General features: G+C 33.0%; 1 protein-coding gene and 1 long non-coding RNA gene across 13 annotated transcripts in view; one reads left to right on the plus strand and one right to left on the minus strand.

Moving 5' to 3' along the window:
- dnc (phosphodiesterase dunce) overlaps positions 1-23239 on the minus strand; it is a 350732-nt gene that overhangs the window by 115764 nt on the left and 211729 nt on the right. The window lies entirely within an intron of this gene.
- On the plus strand, positions 16711-21238 carry LOC147910950 (uncharacterized). Its single transcript, XR_015546184.1, has 2 exons — positions 16711-19963; positions 20045-21238. It is a non-coding gene; the product is annotated as an uncharacterized LOC147910950 (long non-coding RNA).

Below are 23239 nucleotides of genomic sequence, written 5' to 3' on the forward strand. Positions count from 1 at the left end.
CCGGAATCGGCGTATCTAGCGGTCACTAACTCGCGGTTCATCCCGCGGTTAATAACTCCGTTCCTTTCTCATCTTTCAAAATTTCAATGACAATTATAACTGTAAGAATTATAGGAATTGCTGCAATTAATTGTTCATTTATCTGGTTATTGATTTTTGCAGACTTCAAAAATAATATCGTAAATTCATTAAAAATCTCTCTAAATATCTGAGTGCATAGAAAATAAGATCTATCGAAAGTAGAGTAGTTTTCAAATCTTTTTAGAAAAATTAATAAACTCGTTTTATGGAACCGAATAATCTAAATTGTGAAACTCTTCGTGAAATTTAAAGTAAGAGAGGATCTTCTGATTTTCCTGTTTACGTCAGGACTCAGCAACGATCTTTAGGGAAGTGAAAAGTTAAGATAACAAATTTCGTGTAGCAGAGAGACGTCGAACAGTGGTTACCTTTAAAACATTGCTTCAAAACGACTTTAATCGAGAGATGTCTCTATGGTGACGTCTAAATCGAGACGACTTTTATATCCCATGTACAATAATTTGCAACGAGACATTTTCAGATCGCGATATTTTTCCATCACATCTTGAATTTTGAATCAATAAAAATTGACGACCTTATTTTATTCTTACATAGAAGACTATTCTTAAATCAACCATAATATACTCATATATAAGCAAAAATATTATAATATTGGTTTCAAAAATATTAGTTTTGATTTGATTAAATTCATTTTGATATTATAATACTTTACACTCAATTCAAAATTTTATACAAATTCAATCAAATCAAGACTAAAATCTTCAAAGCAAGATTACAATAGTTTTACTTATATATAAGTATAATATGATTGATTTATGAATAATCTTTTTTCTATATACAAGAGTATCTCTTTCACACATACACACATATAATAATACGTAAATATACGTATTTCTTTCTTAAATCATGATATTGTTAATTGAAGGTAATCCAAAGATGAGCTCAAATGTTTAAAAATCTAATTTTGAATAAATAGGATAAAGCGGATAGATTAAATTGGATAGATTAAATTAGATAATAAAAAGGAATATCAATAAAGCTGTTTTGTGTTTTCTATAGATTTACAATAATTTTTTTTTATATTGTATTATTTCTTAATAATATTATTTCTTAATAATACAATACAACAAAAATTAATGTAAATCCATAGGAAACACAAATCCAATTAACCTATCCGTCAAAAATAATTATTATATGAAAAAGAACTGGATCCATAAAGTCCTAACTAATTATTAGTCTAGATATATCACTATGATACTTTTCATGATATCTTTTCACCAATAAATGAATTAATAAAATATTTTGGTTTATTATATACTGCTCTGCTCATATTATCGTATAATTTTAGATTATTTATCGTCTCCAAGATAAAGATAAGTGCAGCTCATAGTGAAAAAAACGAATTTTTTTATTACTCTTGACATACAGGTATCCATCAAATGATACTCATACGCAATGATACAATTTTCAGTTTCAAAAAATTGAAAAAAAAAATTGAAAAATAAAAAAAAAATCACAATTTTGACGCGATTTAGAAGCTTAAGCTTATAGACAACAAATAGTAATCACCTTTGTGAGCCTCATCATTTGATAAGTATCCATATATCAAAAATAATAAAAAAATTCATTTTTTTCACTATAAACTTAATTTATCTTCATCTTTAGAATGATAGATAATCTAAAATAATGTTAATATAATGGCGAAACAGTATAATGTGTGTGAACAAAAATATTTTATTAATTCACTAATTAATTATAAAAAGGGTTCAAGTATCATAATGACATATCTAGATTAATAATTAATTAGATCTTCATGGATCAAGTTTTTCTCATATAATAATTATTTTTCACATTCCTAATGATTATAACAATATAAAAAAATTGTCTAATGGAAATCCGTAGAGAGCACAAAAACGGCTTTATTGATCCTTCTCCTTTTCAGTTTGTATAGAAGATTGAGGTCGCATAGTGTTTGATTCTCATTTGCTCTAAACGTTTCTCTTTTAAATTTTTGAATATCAAAAGAGTCCGTTGATTGTATTTGTTTTTTAAATATTATATAAACATTTTAGATTTAATCAAGTAAAAAGTTTTCCCATCAATATTTCATTCAATTACAATGCATCTCATGATTGTTGCCCAAACGAGATATTTTGCGTTCACGTTGCGTTTGCGAATCACAACTTGATAAAATGTGTTATCACGTAGCATAACAATTAAACTGCACTTAGGGCGCGTACGCGCGTGTGAGGGCGCGGTAACTTTGAAAACAACGTCTAAGCCATTCGCGATTGTGCATTCACTCATCTGCGTAATCTGACTTTCAATTATGCTGCGAAATCAGAACAAGCTCGTTCCCGTCATATCGACGCGCGAGCACGTCTCTAGGCAAACAATGCGGAACAGTTGTACGTAATTAGATATTTGCCCGATCCCTTAATGAGAGCTCCGCGGCTGAAGAAGCCGGTCGCCTCAAACTTTCGCATGCGGCTCTGCGAGTAAAACTCGGTGCGTTGAATCATATTATAACGATACATCGCCGAAGGCGCAACGCGGATAAAATGCCATTCGCAACTATAACGTTATATGGAAACTCACCTGGGATCTATTATGTTACGATTGAATTCGAACGATGACGTCTGCGAGAAGTTTCGACACGTAAACTCATTACGCGAGAGCTCGCTTGCCTGTTTGCCCCATGTCGGCTTTAAGTCTTAGTAATACTACTGGCATTATTACATCCGCACGTTGTTTCTTAAAAGAATCAGTTAAGAGATTTATTTGTAATTTTATTTCAAACTTAATTGAATTGCTGAGATTGAATTTTAAGCAATTGTAAAAAATATATACTTTATATCCTTCATTAGTACCTTTACTGTTTTTTTTTTTAATTATGTACATGATTGAAAATATAATGATTATCTTCTTAGGTCGGAATAATTAATCAGAGTTATATAATAATATAATATATTAAAAATTTTATTAAAATATTGAAAATCTTTCAATAATTTTGAGATAAAAAAGTTACGACATTATTTCTATAATGTAATTTCTCTGTGTTATACTGGAGAAAAAAATGACAACAATTATAATTTAATTATAATTTATAATCATTTTTTAGAATAACTGTATACTTACAATTATTTTAACCAAATATATAGTCAATTGTGCTATTAATAATAATATAATCACACACACTGCTTAAAAATCTTTAGTTTTAAAAAAATATGTTTTAGTTATTATTATCAAATAAATAATAAGTAAATTTAAGAAAATAATTATATTTACTATAATTGCGTTTGCATTTACTGAATAAAAACATTTTATTTATATCTTCATATTTTACTATATTAATACAACATTTGATTGAAATTATCATAATTTATAATACAATTTTTTCACACACACATGTTTGAGAGACCTACATGTATGTATAGATATTATTACTAACATTATTACTAGCATATTATTATCATTAATATAATAAGTTAGTAGCAATCTTGCGTTTCAATATAAAATATTCAATATATGCTATATATATATATATATATATATATATATTGAGTTATTTAAAAAGTATCCGCGATTTTTTCATTCAAAAATTGAACAAAAAACCGCGGATACTTTTTAAATGACTTAATATATACACGTAGTGTATATTGAATATTTTATAACTGCTGCTAACTTACTGTAGGCATAAATGAACTTTTTTTCGCAACCACGGAAAGTTCAGTGGCGCATCGTCTAGCCGATTGTCCGTTTACCTCGCCGTTTAATCGAGCTCTCAATTATCGCGCAATCAAGACGACCTAATTTCTCGTTTGCTCTTTCTTCCCTCCTCCCAATTCCCTCCCTTTCTCTCTCTCTCTCTCTCTCTCTCTCTCTCTCTCTCTCTCTCTCTCTCTCTCTTCCTGTGAAGGACAAAATATAACGTGTTCGGGTCTGACGTGCGCCGATACGGATTCGCGTGTTGGCAAAATTCTCTCGCGCGCGCTTACCGTGTTCAACGTCACGCGTTACGTGCAACGGCGTTTAATGTTGCCGTTAACATTTCATCCGGAGTCCGGGTCGTGCCGCCGAGACCTTTAGAGCCGAACTGACTTTCTTTTCAATGCCATCTACCGCTCCTACGGCGTGCTCCGGCGACGCGAAAATGGAAATTGCATTACTATGCAGCGGACGCAAAAGTGCCGGGTAGTGAGTAAACGACGTAGCAATATTCGATTCAAATGGAATTTTCGACGATTGAGAAGGCGGAAACGCGAAGTGTTCAGCTGTCTTCCATCGCGTTCAATAACACGCGATCGCCGAATAAATAATGAAGGCGCCAAGCAAAGACGCGTGACGCATTATAAAAATACATCGTGCCAGTTCTCTCGACATCCAACATCGTCTTCGACAGGGATCAATAAATCGATAGATATATATTTTTTTTTACTTATCGCATGGTTCTTTGATGATATAAGACAGCGCCGGAGACGCTCGCTCCAGAAATTTCAAAAGAACTCCCGTGGAGAGTCGTGAAGTAAAGGAAGAAACATGTATAATGGTTGAACAAATAGTTTCCACTTTTTTGCGAGAATGCAATTAACTTTAATGGAATAACTCTCGACTAAATTCGCGTCCGTGATTTTTGCGCATTTTGTACGAATGTATTCGAATGACTATGCATATATATACGAAGTAGTCCATAGTGATTGAATTAATTTTCAATTGTTTTTTCTTGATATGAAACAAAGAGAAAAAATTATTACGATGCACTAATTCGCAATTCATGTATGATAAAAAATATTACGCGAGAAAGCATTACATACGTTTTATGCTTTATGTTTCTTTTATACATTACGCATCCTAGTTACACTCATGCAAGCCAAATAATACTGACCTTTGACACGCTTTTTCTGCTGCAACGTGTACGCAGTGCTGTCATCGCCAATGCAACGAGACGAAAAATTGCAAGTTAACATTTCGCACTATAAATATAATGGTTAGGTTTACAGATCGATAATTTAGTTGGAAAGTAAAAAAAGAGTTACAATCTGATAGGTAAAAATATTACCTAGAATTTTCTCTATTTACGTTACGATAAATATTTCTGTAAAACTGAATAAAAAAATATTTTTTGTAAATTTGCGTAAAATATATTGCATCATTTAAACTCGTCATCCTCTAAGATATTTATGAATTTTCGTCGTTCTCTTTCTCTTCTTAGCAATCGAACACTTACGTCATTAGATTTATCGGGATAACCTCGATATTTTAAAATTCTTTTTCCATTTCTACGATAAATCGACCTCTTATCTTAATTGCTTTCTAATAATGATTTATTGAATCACTGATTCAGATAGGAATTCATATTTGAAGAATCTCTACCTGATAGACAGAATGTCACGCACGAATGAAATAAATACAATTACGTGATATTAAAAAAAAAAAACACACAGAACATCATTAAAACTATGATAAAGTGTAACACTAAAATATTTGCCATCAAAATTGCGTTTCTTGAAGGGAGTTTTTCAAAGTTATCATCTTCATGCATCTCACCCCGTTGATTTTATCGAGCAGGAAACTTCTAGCTTTGTTAGCGCGACAGCCAATCCAACGCCAGCAACTGTCACGCAACAATTTGTACGCTTTTAGAATTAAATTCTAAATACCATAAAACCCCTCTTTTGTTTCCCGAAGAAACGCTACTCGTGTTGCTCTTCCGCCATGCAGCGCGTTTAAAGCATATCAAAGTTAGCGTTTGGCGCTAAAAATATCCGCAAACTACTGTAATCACGAATACCTACGGGGCACGCTCGCTACATTAATATCTGACGTCTGGTAGCTCACTGACCTATTTGAAGGATGAACACGTGGTCCGCATGGGCAGCAACAATTGCTCAAACGTTTACGTCTACGCGCACACCAATCCTGGCCCATCGTCGTCACCTTCGATTCGTGGCTTACGATTTTCCTACGAGTTTAACATTTCGTCTATTCTGACTCGTTGGAAAGGCTCGCAGTTTTGTGCAAAGGCTCACATAAGTCTATTTATTTCGTGTCATATTAATCAAGCTCAATTAAAGAACAAATTCCCCCGATCATTGGTTTTTGTGCCGGAGAAAAAAAAATCGCAGACCACTGCATATCTTCGTTGCCTCGCGAATCACATCTTTCACGCATTGTTTCTCGTTTGTGGATGGACATCTTCGATTTTCTCGCATGAACTAATCTGCAAGTCCGGAAATTTCCGCATGCAATTTTCCATCTCGCAGGTCGCATTTCTCGCTCCGACCCAGGAGCAGTCGAGAAAATACGCATTGATCTCTTTTCAAAGGACACGTATGGTAAAAGCTGCCGTATCCAGCGAGGAAACGACGTTAATATCTCTCGAATATCCGGCGAAGCTCTTCAACGAAAATGCAGCGTTACGATAGCTTTCAATTTCACGGATTCTTTCATTCCTTCGAGGAATCCCTTCCGCGATACGAGATATTCGCTTACTCGTGATCATATCGATTACGTTTCTGCGGGTGTTGATGATGTTGAATGAGCTCTCGATATTGGAATAATCTCATTATCGTTTTTTATAACGGGTGATTATATGTCGATTATATAATCGTTATGTCTAATAGACGCGAAATTTGAAATAAAATGTTCGAAATTGCGCGACGGATAACAAGCTGCAATTTAGACGAGATTAAGCGAAAAAAGAATTTTGCGGGGCGCTCTCGATTTTTTTATTAAACGTTGCGGTATTAAAATCTTCTTTATAGGAAGGAATCTCGGGCACTCGACATCCCGCCTGACCTGGGCAATTTTATTGTGTATTCTTCACTGAGCTTTAAATGTGCCATAAAGATGTTACCTTTCTCTTCTGGATAAGGAAAATATTATTCCATCTCGAAACAGTTACGCCGTCTGTCGGTGTCGAGCTGACAAAATTTTCCGAAATGTATTTTGCAAATGTAACGAAAGAAAATATTCTCGAGATATTTCAACATTTTATTCCGCCATTTTTTGGAAGACGTTAAGAATCGTGAGATTTATTTTTTTGAGTGCAAGCAAATTAATTGTTTTTCCTTGCTTTCACGATCTTATTGCGTCGACGAACAAAGTGCAATTTGAACTGGTGACTATTCATTACCTTCCTCTTTTCTCCCGTAAATATTAAAGTAGACACGTCCGATCGTATCGACTCTCATCGCAATTCAGAATTTGTATTCCGCCAATCTCGTTCAGTGTACGTCAGTCAGCTAATTTTATCGTGTATTAACATTAGCCTCGTTATCTTAAAGGAAATTGGAAGATCTCGTAACGGACGTGTAGCCTTTGATTTCGTGTCGAAATCAGTGAATTTATAAGTCCACATTTATATGCAGCACTTCTGGATGCATGTTCGTCGTTTGGCATTCAAGGTCGTTAATGCATGACTTATACTACACACACCGTATAATTTATTCCAAAAACACGTATCGTTATTACTTCGCAGCAGCATAATTTTTTGTTATGAATCATCAAACGAGTTACAACCAATTTTTATCCACTATCCCTATTCGTTGTGTGTTAGCTGTTTCATAAAAACTTCATTCTGAAAAATCACATGTTCTCTGCTTATGACGATAATTTCTCCATCAAAGAATTTCCTTTCTCCTTTGATGAGAACGATCTTAGCGCTTTTTATCATCAAAGTGAACGCGCATATCTCGAGATTACTTAAAGCCACATAGACACAAATCAATATTCAATCCCCGACGTATCATCCAAGCGCAATTCAACGTCGAGAGGAATCAACTGATGACGGCATTCAACGTCTTGCGGTTGCAGTTACCTCAATTCTTAACAACACCAATTTTTCACCGAGGTCCACTAGAACTGTCACTGCTTGTCATCTTCGTAGACTCGTCAACGATCGTCGTCCGAGCTGGACTCGCCGACGGAATTGCGCGAACGTCATTGCGCGACTTCATCGCACTCGTCTCCGGCGTGTCTCACGAGTCACGACGAGCGAGCGTGACGCGAGAAGTGTCTCCGGAGTCCGGCGTCAGGTCGTTTGCGTTCACGGCACGCGGATCAATCGGGTGCACATGGCCGCACGAACACGCACGATGCACTCGCTGGTCCTTCCCACGTCGCACATGGGATGACGATCCATCGATGATCGATCGTCGCGGCGAGGTGAACGAGGGCGACGCGCGCTTCGCGTTTTCACTCGGGGTGGCCGCGACAACGTTCAGCTTCTGGCCCTCGGTGAGGCGGACGGATCCGCGCGTGGAATATCGGAGGATGCGCGTAGAAGGAGAAGATCCTCTGGATGATCAGCGGAATCAACGTCGACCGCTGGACCGTCCGAGACCGGCTGGAGCGAGGACGCAACCAGACGCGACAGTGGAATTCGTACGAGCAAACAGGCCGCTCCAACGTGGCTGCAGGACCGCAAACGTAAACCCCGTGGATGGGTGGAATGAAATGAGAGTGAAAAAGAGAGGGAAGAGAGAGAGAGAGAGAGAGAGAGAGAGAGAGAGAGAGAGAGAAACAAAAAGAAAGAGAGCAAGTGAGAAGAAGATAGAAGAGTAGCAGGAATAGAGATGGCAGAGAGTACTACGGAGAAAGACGGAGAACGAAAGAGCGACGGAGTGAGCGGCACCATTCTCTCGTGGTTCTATCGACGCGAGCGCCTCCTTCGTCGACTTCCGCGCCGAAAACGCCGACGCTCGCGGCCGCTCGGGGTGGCCAAGGGGTGGTGGAGAACGCGAGGGATGCGAGGGTGATGAAAGGGGCGGTAATTAGAAAAAGGGAATACATTGCAAGTGGTAACTGATAACGGGATTAATTAGAAGGATTGGCGCGTACTATGTCACATCACTGGTCATCGAAAAGATGAACGTGAAGTATAATAGATACTGCCATAAGTAAGCTAGACAGCGCTTAGAAATGAGGAACGACGAATGGAACGAATGGGAAGATGGTCCAGGACGAACCTGGCAAAGAAGAAGTTTGTTTCTTTTCGGGAGAAAAAAAAATAACAATTCGTGAGAAATAATAGTGAAAATAAATGTGTAAACCACATAGTTACGTGGAATATGAACGAAGTTACATGGAATAGAAGCGAACAAATGCAGTCGGGGTGCGGAAATAAATAGAAAAAAAAATACTCTATGAATACGCCGGGGAATGCGAATGAAAATTTTCACTGCGATGATGACAACGAACTTCCAACAACAATGAAATGCGAAGATGCATTGGAGATGAACGCTGGCGAACTTCTTTATCTTCTTTCTTCAACTTCCTCTCTTCAGGATGATCTATACTTTTTATTCTATTATTATTATATTATCGGATATCGGCTTGCTTCTTTATCATTCATCCTTTTTTTATTATAACCACACTGAATAATACACTGAATAATAGAAATGAAAAAAATAAGATAACGTCGCTGCGATTTAATTGTTAATGTTTATCGAATATTAATGAACTTTGTAAGACGTCATACAACTTTTAGATGCATAATATTTCGACGAAAAGCAGCCATCTATTTTTTTCATAAAAAATTAGTATCTGTGAGAACAAAATTTTAAGCGCTAAATTGATATATATTGCGAGAACGCTGATTGATAAACTATTAGTTGACTTTGCACATAGAGACTGATAATTTATGTTGACCTCAACTAAAGAGCAAATACGACTGAAGGGTTCAAAGGAGCTATCGATAATTGGCTTGATTAAGCGATTATCTAAATGATTACACAATTAATCGATGGTAAAGCCGTTACCGAAGAGAAAATCAATCACCAAACATCAAGCAACCGAATGCAACGGTCGTCCCGGAAATGGCAGACGTATATCGCATACGCTCTCGCACAGGAGCGGAAGAGCGAACCACGTGCTCAGAACGACACACCCACGTTTCGTTCGAAATCAATGGAGTGACGGGGAACGTGTGATGTCTGTGCATGAGCATGAGTCCGAGTAAACGCTGCAACAGGATACAATCTGTGGGGGATGCACGAATGACGACCGTGCAAATGAAGGTATTCCTAGGAGGCACAAACTTATCGCCTCATTCGACACAAACTAAAAATAACAACATCAATTTTATAATTTCGCACTCAACATATAAGTGTAATATAACATATGTATATACATATATATTACGTAAAAAGGCTTTAGCAGAATGGCTGACTTATAATCTTAAGACGTCTTATGACTTAAGTCTTTTGTTTTTAATAACGCACAATAACTGTCTTATGACTTAAGTTTTAAAAGTGTATATGTACATAAGTGTGTATATAAGGTGTTACACTTCGTATACGTACACCTTTAAAACTAAGATTATAAGTCAGCTATATTCTGCTAAGGTCCTTACTTCGTTGAGTGTGAAAATAGCTGCGTGTAAGAAAAAAAGAAGTTTTGCAATTGTAAAATTCTTTAATACATATGATTGGTTTCACCTTTAAGAGTTTCTCACTAGGTGGGGTATATTATATAAATATATAATAAACTAATCACATTAAAAAAGATCTTGCAACAATTGTGTGTGCAAAGCTGCCTTTTGTGCTGAACTCTATCTATTATAATGTTGCTTATACAGCACGGATCGTTCCAACAATATCGTAGTAACATTGCGACATTCAAGTAATATATCAATAACGTTGCAAACGTTGCAGTATTATTGTTACAAGCTTTTGTGCTGTATAAGGGCAGGTAATTTGTACATAGTTAATGCAATCATGGACGCGATTTATTTTTTCGCATCGAGCTATTGAATTTCCAGCGGCGATGGTCGCTTATTAGAAATTATTACAAAAATTTTGCATTCTACGTACTAATTATACATTCGTATATTTAATTCGTACTAAGTATACGTACGTATATTATTTAATTCACGTTGAATTCGAAAAAGAGCATCACAGCATAATGTCACAATTAATTTTAGTAATTGCCACCCTTCTAGAATTGCACTTGACCGTAACGCTTAACATCACGCGTGGAACCATCAGATAGCAACAGCGTAGTCAATAAAACGTGACGGTTCGTGTTTCCGAGCCAATAAGAAGAAGAGAAAAATAGTTGGATGGAATTATCCGATCGAGTCCGTGCAGGGCTAGTTACGTTACGAGAGAAATACGAGGGCTAGCAGAGAAGTGGCGGAGCCACTAAAAAAAGTAGAGAAGCCAATAAAACATGCGACGTGCGCCACGCAAAAAGAAAGGCAGCACTGTTGATTTGTTCGTACGGATCCGTGACCTACGCGATGTATACAGAACCACGGTCACAAGTGCCGTGAAAGTCGCGAGTAATTGTTCACCCATGACCTACGTCAACGATATTGACCATACACACGCGACTTTAATCTAAATAACGCCACGTCGGAAGGAAAATATACATATCTTCCGTTTTCGCATGCAAAATCTAAGGAGGGAAATTTATTCTCCTTCGAGATTTATTTCAACATGCTAAAGCATTCTGTTCTCTCAAACTTCTCTAAATCACATGTCGGCGATATTAAAGTTTAAAAACCATGTTGGAAATAAAAATCATTTCAATGTTGGATTCTTCATCGATGAATGTTAGTCATAGATTTGTCACAGTCTTGATTAATTTTTTTTGTTCATTGCGTGCCGCAAACAAAATACAACATCGCATATAAATATGACTGTTTCTTCAATACAGTGACAATATACACACCCACGACGCAAAATCAATGGCGTTCCATGATTGTGTGTCTACAGTAGCAGAAAATTAAAGAGGATGTGTTTCCTCCGAGATTATACGTTAAACTTTTCAACTTTGTTATCGAAAACATAATAATAAGGAGGTATATAATAGAAGAGCAAGTCAACTACAAATATCATTGATAATTAAGACGTATTGTGCTAACGGCTCATATTAACTACGGTGTTAAAAATTTCATAAAATTTAATATACTTTTAAGTTATAATTTGAACTTAATTTCATGACATTAAATTTAATGTATTTATAACTGGAAAGTATATATGTGTACATGTATACATAAAATTTAATGTATTTTTTATGAAAATTTATGAAATTTAATGTAGACGTTTATTACATTTAACTTAATTCTGTAACTTAACTCTCAGTTCAATCATTCAATATTTTTAATTTCGTTCATAACCACGAGCTTCATTTATATGTAAAGGAACCTCGTGGTTACATTTCTAACAATGTAATATAATATTTCATAAATTAGATTTTTCAATAATTTAAATAATTTAATAATAAACTGAAAATTTTTAAAGAATATAAAGTAAATAAAAAAAGTAAGAATTAAAAAACTGAACATTTCTCATAATAATGACATGTAGATTTACTGATTGCAGAATTATTGGAGAAAACGAACTGAAAGAGAGAGGGAAACAAAGAAAGGATGGAAAGTAGAGAGACAAATCCCGAATAAAAAAATCGATGAAAAACTAATTCCAAAGACAGGAGGACTTGCAATCTGATAGTGGCGATCAATCGATTGAAGTGGCATTTACAATGGGAAATCAATAAATGTATTCGACGAACACTCCATTAGATATGGATGAGTATTTCAGATGAGAGAATCTCCAGATAGTAGAACTGGACAATAATACAATGATGTTATTGCATTATTAAAAAAAAATGTATAATAGAATAAATTTTATATTAAATGTATTAAATTTCTGTAAAGAAATTCTATCTTTTTTTTATAAAGCTAATGCATATATTACGAATAGCATTTTAATTAATATCATCATTTTAACAAAATTAATATCGCCTTTATGATTTTATATTTTACGCGTTTAGATTAATGAGCATGTTAGCGTTGAACAAAAAAATTTTAATTAACACCAAAAAGTCGAACGCTACTAATTGCATGTATTGGCAAAAAGACAATCGAAAATTAACTGTTAAATATTATTAGATTCATGTAAAAAATTATTAATTGAAATTATTCCGGAGCAATGACTCAGATATAGCTAAGCGAGATTCCCTTATTTCTGACAGATTTTGAATCAGATTAGTAGAACTTTCATTTGCTATGCACCAATAACTTGAAACTTAGTAAATGCATTGTACTCCGCATTATTTCCAGCGCGCTCGAATGGATCTTCATGATGACACCATTTATCGCCTGCTCTTCGCTGAATCTGCATTCCCGGACTAGCTTTCGATTCGTCCCTCCCCCCCCCTTCCCCCCCGCATTCTAAGAACGCTAGTATTTCGATGATACTTTCAATACTCAAGAGCTTTTTATCTTCTCATCTACCCTTTGCGATGTCCCTGAAAGTTTAACAAGAGATACTACTGTTCAGTCCAACGTTTTAATTTATATCGTGAAATCACTGCAGTGCTGACATTCTCTGTAAAAATACAGTGTACGAAAAAACTTGATAACAATATTTCATGATTTTAATATTAAACAGATATATTTATTATGTATGACCAGAAATAAAATAAAATTAATTCTAAGATAATATTTCTGTAGAATGTAATAGAAAGTAATTGTATACAATATATTTATTGAAACAATTCTAGAGGGTCAGATTGCTTGAAATTTTTTATAATTGAATAAATATACATATATTATAATTGAATAATATATAAAAGTGAAGCGATATTTATATGAGCAAAATTTACAACACGTAAAAAGTAAATAAATATATTTTTTATTAACCAATCCTTATATTAAATATATAAATATACGATATATGTAAATATACTCTATTTCTTTTTCGAGTAAATATCATTTATTTGATGGCAAATTTTAGTTAGAAATCTTCAAGAGACATACTGCTATGAGATGAATCTCTACAAAATAGATCAAATAAAAATGAACAAAATAGCAATTATTATTGCAGCTTTTATTAGCAAACCCAATTTTTCAATTTTTTTATACTAAAAAATTAATATCACAAAATAAAATATTTTGATTGGATTGTCCATGATTCACTCCATGCGATATGCCTCATTTCTAGTTAAAGAAGATTTTTAGTTAAAATTCGGCTATTAAAACAGATGTCACTGTTAAACAACGACCTTAAAAGAGAAAGAGTATATGTTGTACATATACACATATACATATATATATCTCTCAAATATTTATATAAAAAATATTTTTTACTCTTTTTATGTTATATAAATATCACTCAAAACTGTATTTTCCTATATTTATTTAATTCGTTATTAAAAAAACTCAAAAATTTTGAACAATCTGACACTCCAGTTAAAAGATAAAAGGTAAAAGGTAAATATTTATGTTATAACAAAATAATAAAAATGTTACACTAAATTAGTTGGTATATATAGCTAATAATAAAATTAAATAAATTTTAAAACAATATTTTCGTTTATACATAATTGGAATTAAATAATTCAAAAATAAAAAAAATATCCTTATATATATATATATATATATATATATATATATATATATATATATATATATATAGAGGAAAGACTCCTATTATGAGATATCGAGTTCATTTTGGGTAAATGCTAAAAGTCTATAGAATTTGAAAAAATAGATCATTTTGAAGGAAATTTAATAAACTTTAAGATAACATTACATAAAATTTAATTTAAATTCCATTTTTTTTTAAATTACAGAAATGTGAACAAATCGCAAAGTCAAAAAATTGTGCTCTTAATATGAGATGCCCCAAGAAATCGATAGTAAAATGCAAAGTATATTAGTATTGCAATTAAAAAAAACTTTATTTAATGTTTCTAAAATACAAATAAATACAGTCAGCGTGCGCGAAAAATGGGCATGCGATAGATTGTACAGAACTCGTTTTCAGGTAGTTGAAATCAAGCATCGCAGATATAGGCACTCGATGTTCATTCCGGTTGTGTTTTTTATTTTGTACAATAACATTTATACTTTAACAAAATATTCATTATAACATGGGTTATTTCATATTAAGAATACCTTGGGTATCTCATATTATTTCCACGCCTTATAGTTTTACGATCATCAAATCTAATCTGTAATTCAACAATTCTTCTGTAATTAAACGATTCAACATATCCCGTATTTTTCTATTAATACGACCTTATTCTATCACTACATGGAGAATTTATGCCAAATATGTATTTATTAAATAATAAACAAGGTTTAAAGGCAATGAAACTTGAAGATATCCAAATCCTAAAATCTTATTTTACAATGGCATTGATCAGGCATGATCTGATAATGAATTTTCTACTAAATAGTTTTCAATTCAAGAGCAATAAATTCAAGTGGAACCAATAGATAGCGTATATTAGTTTAACAGAAACGCCACTATCTTATATTAGACGCCTCATAATAGGGAGCTTTCCTCTATATAAAAGAGAATTTATATATTTATATATATATATATATATATATATATATGTTTAATATATTATAATATATCGTATTTAACTAACATATTACATTAAATCATAATTTTTCAAATATATTTTTCTTCATCTTTCACACACACATAAAAAAAGAAAAGGTAATTGCAATTTATAGTATAAGATAACTTTATAGATGAAAACAGAGTTTGACCCGACAGAATATTGATTGCAATAGTCGCAGCATCGTGCTGCCACGAATTGTTCGTTTGCTAAACTTTATACACACCGTATGAATCGATTTTGTAGTCGGTAAAACAGACGATGATTATCTTCAGCAGTGAAGCTGTGACGTTACGGTAAAATGTTACGGTAAAATTTTCGTTGAAAGTTCATCAGTTTCAAAAATTTTCCGCGACGGCACCACCAGGAAAATTACGGTCCAAGAACACATAAGATATTTCAGTTTTTCCGCATTGCAGGTAACATAAGACATTCCCTGATACATATATGTTAATAGGGAATAAAAAAATATTCTGGTTTATTAGTCGTATAAATCTTACACTAAAAAAAAATTCATGTAATTTTATGCATGGAAATTACATGTTTATGACCGGAAAATTATTTAAATATGATTGGAAATTTATTGAAAATTGCAAATTTTCAATCATACGTGGATAATTTTCCTGTCGTAAGCATGTAATTTCTATGCAAAATTACATTTTTTTCAGTGTACTAATCGGACGTAAAATTTTGAATCTTTAAATAGATAGCAATCTACCTTTGCAAGAATCTTGTAAAAATCTAATTATATTTCGTCTCTATGTAAGAATTTTGTAAAGATATAATTTAGTCTTCATCTCTACGATGAGACGCCGGTAAAAGTATTACAAAAATATCTGAGCCGGGAAAAGATCTAAAGTAAGATCGTTTCGCGGCGAAAAGACGTATAAACAAAATTGTGTATTTTAAACAAACATATATATAGAAATATGCTTATATAAACGTGGCAATTTGGCAACCAAACATCGCAATCTCGTTGAGCCTTCGGCGACAAATCCGTCTCGTACGTCTGACAGTTTGACAATTCAGCGTAAAAATGTCTCGTCGAAGAATAGCTTCCCTCGCTTCTTTTGCTCACATTGGCAACTCAGCGATCGCAATGTTTATGTCTAAGCTTTAAATACTGATACGACTATTGATTCAATTTCTCACGACAACGTGGATATCTGCTTGGTTAACGTTAGAAAAATACCTTAATAAAGAACGTTGCAAAAAACATGCGGGATCTTCGCGAATGAAAGTAGGTCAGAAAGTCCAGCATACTCGTCGTAGAAGTAAGAATCTGCCCGTACATAGTATTCCGCAAGAAGCAAACTATCTTGAAAAGATCAGTAAATCTCAAGACGATTGTCTTAAGCGTTGGCCAAGCTTCTCCCACGTGGTACAACTTGTCAGATTTAGATAGGTAAAGTTTCGCGAAACAAGGAGAAATGGGAAGAGCAGGAGATAAGGAAACGGCTAGCTTGGAAAGTTTGCTGTAATTAAATTATAAGACTTTACTATGTTATGAGCGGCATACTTTTTCCTCCTTCTCCAGCTCGAGTTGCTCAAAGCAATTCAAGACGTCACAACTTGAAATTATAATCGCGTTTTTATTAGTATTATTGGTCCATTCTCTGTAATCAACTACTATGTTGCAATCAATATTCCATCTTGCGTAAGAAGACTACCAACACAAATCATATTAATGGTGATACAACTAAGATCGTTTAACACGAAGAAATCCGAGAAAATACTGGAAACGGAATTAAATTAATCAAACATCAAGTTGTTTTCATTATCAACGTCACGTTAGTGAGATTACCCACGCAATCAAGAACTGTTACAATATTGCACAATCTTCGTTAATTAATAACACCACGGTACTGTGTAACAGTGTCGAGCACCGACATCGATAACAAGCATACGCGTTACTGCATTTGTAAACGCATACAAATGCAAGAAAAATCTATATCCATTTAGCGAATGTAGAAAAGGAGCAAGTCCAATATTTAAACTGCGGCTCTCTGTTATCGTTTTAATATCAATTTTGCTAAAGTATTTTTTTACCGAATATCTGTATCGATTTTCGTAGAATAGTCTGACATATCTATCCGCCGAGCTCTCTTCGTATTTGTCAAAGTTCATATCGTGAACAAACATACCTACACGTAGCATTAACGCGGGAGGCCGCGAATCAGATGGAACATACCGCCGATTCGCGATTTCCAGCTCGTCATGTGAACGATAATACTCACTGTACGCGCAACGAAATGTGTAATTTTACTTGGAAGAACTGGCACACACGATAGTAATGCCAATGCTATAACCCGGTCATATTGATCTGAAGGTATTTTCTCTTTTTTATTAGCATGTTATGTTTCATTTCCGCGACGTATATACCAACGACGTGCAGTCGTGATGTTGAATGAAAAATGTAATTTACCTGGAAAGGCCTTGGAAAGATACAATAAGATATTTTTTATGTTTTACAACGAATTAGATTTACATATGCACATTGTGTCATCGCTCGTGACATCTGTCATTTTAGTTAGTCTTTGATACCCATATTTTTTAAAAACGAGGCATTTAAAAAAAATATAAAGTTTAATTAAGACTTACTGATTTTAAAAATTTAGAAATAATAATTGACTTTATTTTAATATGTACTGGATAAATTAAAGTACTTGACAATAAATATTAGTGTCAGAATGAAAGATTTCAGACAGCCTTGAGACAATTTCTCACTCGGAGAAAGCGATTACGAGTAAAATTTATCATGCGCAAAGCTTCGTCAATCATCATTTTATATGCGGGTACACTTGAAAACTGTTTGCAAGTAGTTTATATACAGAACTTAGTGGCTAGGGTTAGATCTTAAACAAATCAAGGTCGTCGCAGTGACCCTCAGAAGCGCATTATTATCGATCTCAGGGAAGAATCGTTGAGAAAACAACGCAAAACGAACCGGCCTAGCGTGAATAAGGATTACATGATCGATCGTAAGTGGAATATTAAATCTTAAAGCTGAAAAGCGTTTAATTTCTGTCAGCTATATATCAGAATAGTCTGTAAACTGTATGCAAAGTAATCATTTAGGCATTTACACCTACGATGCTGCTATTATCATATAGTTCCATTATTCATGTTATGTGCATATAAATGACAAACGTAACTCAGGAATTTCTTATCGAAGTAACTCTTCAGTGTAAATATCCGAGCTCTTTCATCAATTCGCTTGATGTAATAAAATAGAATAAAGCATAATCTTTATATTCAGCTTAGTCAATATTGTACTTAAATTCGAATTGAACGATCGATGTCGTTATAAATATTCTCGTCACGTTTCAATATTATTACGTGCCTTGATCGCGCGAGGGAAGTTCGAAACAAAGTTCGAAATTACCTGTTTCCAACGTGAGCAAACGTGTAACGTTCTACGTCATCGTCGTTTCTAAATTAACTTTAGCAATACACAACAATTGCAATACATTAACGTCAAACATAAACGAACTTTTACGATAATATAAAAACATTGGACTTTTGATGAGGCTGGGATTAAATAGATAGAGAATATTTTAAAGTGTCAGAGATTGATTACGAGCTACTCTCTCTTTCGGTAATTATCTCTCCTTTCTTCTTCCATGATAAATGCGTAACGTTCTAATTAATGAGAAGTTGATCGAACACGTCAGATGAGAAACGAAACATTTCAGAATGGATACGTCAAATGGCTATATTGTTAATGATCTACTATGTTTCGCACATAGCAATAAAACTGACTCGTTAAATTACATCGAATTTAATACTGCAATATAGTACTATACGGAAGAAATCATTTTACTAAAATATTTAAAAATATAATTACAACGCGCACGTGTATTCAAACATGATGAGAAATGTTGTAAAAAGTTTTGATATTCTAATAATAGCTTGAACATCCTACATAATTATTTTAATAATTTAACAACATTATTTTCAAATCTATATCTGTATATGACTAAATTTTTAGATATTTTAGCAAAATCATTTTTTCTTCGTATTTTATTGAAACCCGTTTATGGAACTTGCGAATTACAAACTATATTTGCGATTTACTTTGTTAAATAACATGATTTATCGGGCCACTGGACGCGAACTTCAATATAGAGTTGTAACCTACTCGACAAGCATACGCGTTGCAACATTGATCAATTAATTAGCGTGTAATGTTACACATGCATAGGTACATACAAGAGAGAGTAAATACAAAATCAGTAAAATAAGTCAGGTAAACAGTCTCTCATTCCATCATGCTCGCTAGTTTATGCTTGTATATAAATATGCTGCTTGTGTGACCAGCAGGAAAATGTCAAAATTCAGACATGAAATCGCTTATTCATGTCGCACGGTCAGCACGTTCTCAAGGAGTTGCAGTATCCATTCCATTTAGAGTGCAAGTTGGTAATTCCTGTAGAGCTATGTTGTAATGTGGCACGTTGTACATCAAAGGATACGTAATTAATGGGAAATTATTGCTTCCTCAGTCATAGGATATAACTAGACAAGTAACTAACTAGCGACTAAGGTAGCAAGTGAGGTAAATATCGTGCTGCTCTTTAATTAGACACGTTGACGCCATTGACATATAATCTTCTCCCTTCTGTTGTTTTTTTTTTAGTATATTATCGTCTTTGTCTGTCGAAAACATTACTAGAATTTGAAGTTAATAATAACACTACACGACTAGCTGTCGGCAATATATTGCGGTAATACCGCGTATGTGTCATTGTCTCGATCAACAGAGCTTTTTGTACTAGTAAAGATAACTGCAGTAACTGAGAAATAGTGATACGAGCAAAACAAAACTATCCAAGACAATAAAACAAAATACTACCAATAATAATATAGGTAAATTAGATTGTACTAAAAGAGCAATGTTGCTGAAGAATCTAAAAATTTAGCTAAATAAAGATCTGAAAAATAATTTTGCTGAATCATTAAAATAATTAGATAAAACAACAAAATTGTTTACTGTAGAATACAAGCAAAACGTTTTGGAGCATTGCTCATTATGCTTAAGATTCCAGCAAAATTATTTTCATATCTAGCCAAATTTTTAGATTCCTCAGCAAAATTGCTCTTTTAGTGTTAAAAATTTAGATTGCAAAACATACGCAATTTTAAAGATCTTACAGATCTTTTTATATTATTTTTTTTCTATTTTTTTCTATAAAAAATTATGAATAAATTATTATTTCACAGTAAGATCATTTAATATTTCCTATATCGCATATTGGCGATGAAATTTGAGATCCGGGAGTATTGTCACCAAATCGATAGCTGTAATAATGGGCATCCGGCTGAATGACAATTTGCGAATTAATGGATGTATTCTCAACATTGTATATTGATGTAAATATGGATTTCATAATCAGCTTATAAACAGAATCTCTGCGAAAAGCAATTAGTATTGCGAAAGGGTCACGTCTGTACGTCAAAATACAGGTTATTCCCTTCAAAATGTTTTAATTTTGTTCCAATATCAAGATACGCTGTATAATATCGTAATTTTCTCACAAACAAGTCTCAATTTACTCATATTTTGCGTTTCATCTCGCGAACGTAGCAAAAGCTATCCTGGAAAGGCTTTGTTTAACGAGTCAAGGGTCGACGGTGCACTTTACGAGTGACGTTAGAAGATCTAAAATGTAGGTAAGAGAAGAGAAAACAGAGCCGTTACTGCACTTCAGCTACGATATGCAAAATGGAAGGTTTTTATACAATATGGTGGCTGTATGAGCGATCAAGTTCAACTCGCATTTCTCAAGCACATTTTGACCTTGCATTTTTTGACGTAATATTGTTCGTACCAAGACGGTGGTTTAGAATTATTTTATATTCCCTAATCCTATCGAATATCACAAAGAATATTTTAATAAGGAATATTACATTTCTACGTGTTTTCTCTCAAGACCATGCTTTGATGAAATTAATATATGAAATTAATATAAAAATATCGAGTATGTATATTATTAATATATTATATACATTAGTTTTATATTTTCAAAAATATGTTATTTTAAAATATGTAATATTATTGTGCACTATATATATATATATATATTGTATATAGAATAAGTTACATCACTGAAATTGAAACATTAAAAAAACATATCAAGTATATATTTGAATGAAATAAATTAAATTATTATGTTTAAATATTTTTATGAGTTCATTTAAAATAAAACATATTTTTTACAGATGGTACTTTTTCAATTTTTATAAAAGCTCGGCCTTAATTCCACACAAAATCTTAACAAAATTTTTAATTAATCAAACATAGGATTTATTTGGACCAGGACGAGCTTCTGCAAAATATTCCTTGATTAATTACTAAACTAAATCATTATTTTGTAACATTTTTTTTTCAGAAAAAAATAAATAGCAAAAAAAATAAACAGCAAATTTCTTCAGTGCAGACCTAATTAAAAGAAGTGAAAAGTTTGGCAAAAATATTATGCAAGAACTTTTCAATACAACTTTAATGCGCAGTACCGAAAAAGATTTAATTTTTTCATGAAAAAAGTATCTAGCAGAAGAGGCTGTACATTTAGCAAGTCATATTTGCACTCATGAGTAATTCATGTGTGCATCATATAGATGTATGCTTTTCGCGCATACATTTAGTATTCAAGCCCGTTATATTCGAACGCGTAAAAATCGAATTGATAAGTCTTTTTATGCTCAAAAATATATTGTTTCATTTTATTACTTGCATTTACTGCAATCTGCCTTTTAAATTAACTTTCTGTTACAAGAGAATGTTACATGCTTGAGCTCTGGAAAGAAAAAGAAAAGAGAGATGAATTCGTTACGTCGCGTTATCAAGACGAAATGTTTACATCGATCAAGCGAAAGCAATTTTATTCTGATTGAAGTACGTTTAAATGCTTTCAAATCCGTTCGACGTAATTTCTTGAGTAGCACGGGAAAGATTTTCAGGTTGTTCGCCGCATTCATCGGCCGACATTTCCAGGTTGGAAGCATCGTAGATGTGTAATCTATTTTCGAACGTACGTCCCAGTTGAACGATGCATACAACCGACAAACACATGTTTGTACTTGGAATGTGACACGACATAATTATTGCGGCTTGTCAGAGTGTGGTTGAGACGGACGTTGTAAATCGGGAAAGAATAGTTGCGGTCAATATTTCTTTTCGAGTAATAAAAATTTTTTAAATACTAAAACAACAGTAGAGAAAGAGAGAGAGAGAGAGAGAGAGAGAGAGAGAGAGAGGTGAGTAATAATTTATACTTTTAAGCAGAATTGGAAAGTAATTTATTTAATTTTTTTATAATGTTAAAGTAAGAAAATATAAAATTAGAATTTAATATTATATTATATATTTAATAATGAATATTAATTATAATAACCAATATTAAAACTTAATAACCAATATTAAAAGTCTCTATATAGCAAAGTGTTTTCTTTATATTAAAAACTTATTTCAATAAATCTTCTACAATTTAATATCTTTATTTTTTTAATACACATTAGGAATTTAGATTGTCATTCACAAATTTTATATGCAAATTTTATTAAAAACTTTTATTACGCATTGTTTTTAAACATTAATATCATTATTAAGAGTGCAATACTGTCAATATTAAAAATTTATGATTCACGTTACATAGATACATACTATAGAGTTTCAGCATTGGCAGAGAGATTGTCGGAATATAGTCTACGATATAAAGTACAAAATATTTTTTTAAATATTAAATTTCTATTAAAATAAAATATTTTTTCGCAATAAAAAAATAACATAAATAGACATAAATATTTAAAAAATATTAAATAGATATAAAAT

Source organism: Acromyrmex echinatior, chromosome 1 (genome assembly GCF_024713525.1).
Source record: "Acromyrmex echinatior isolate Ae372 chromosome 1, ASM2471352v2, whole genome shotgun sequence".
NCBI classification, from domain to species: domain Eukaryota; kingdom Metazoa; phylum Arthropoda; class Insecta; order Hymenoptera; family Formicidae; genus Acromyrmex; species Acromyrmex echinatior.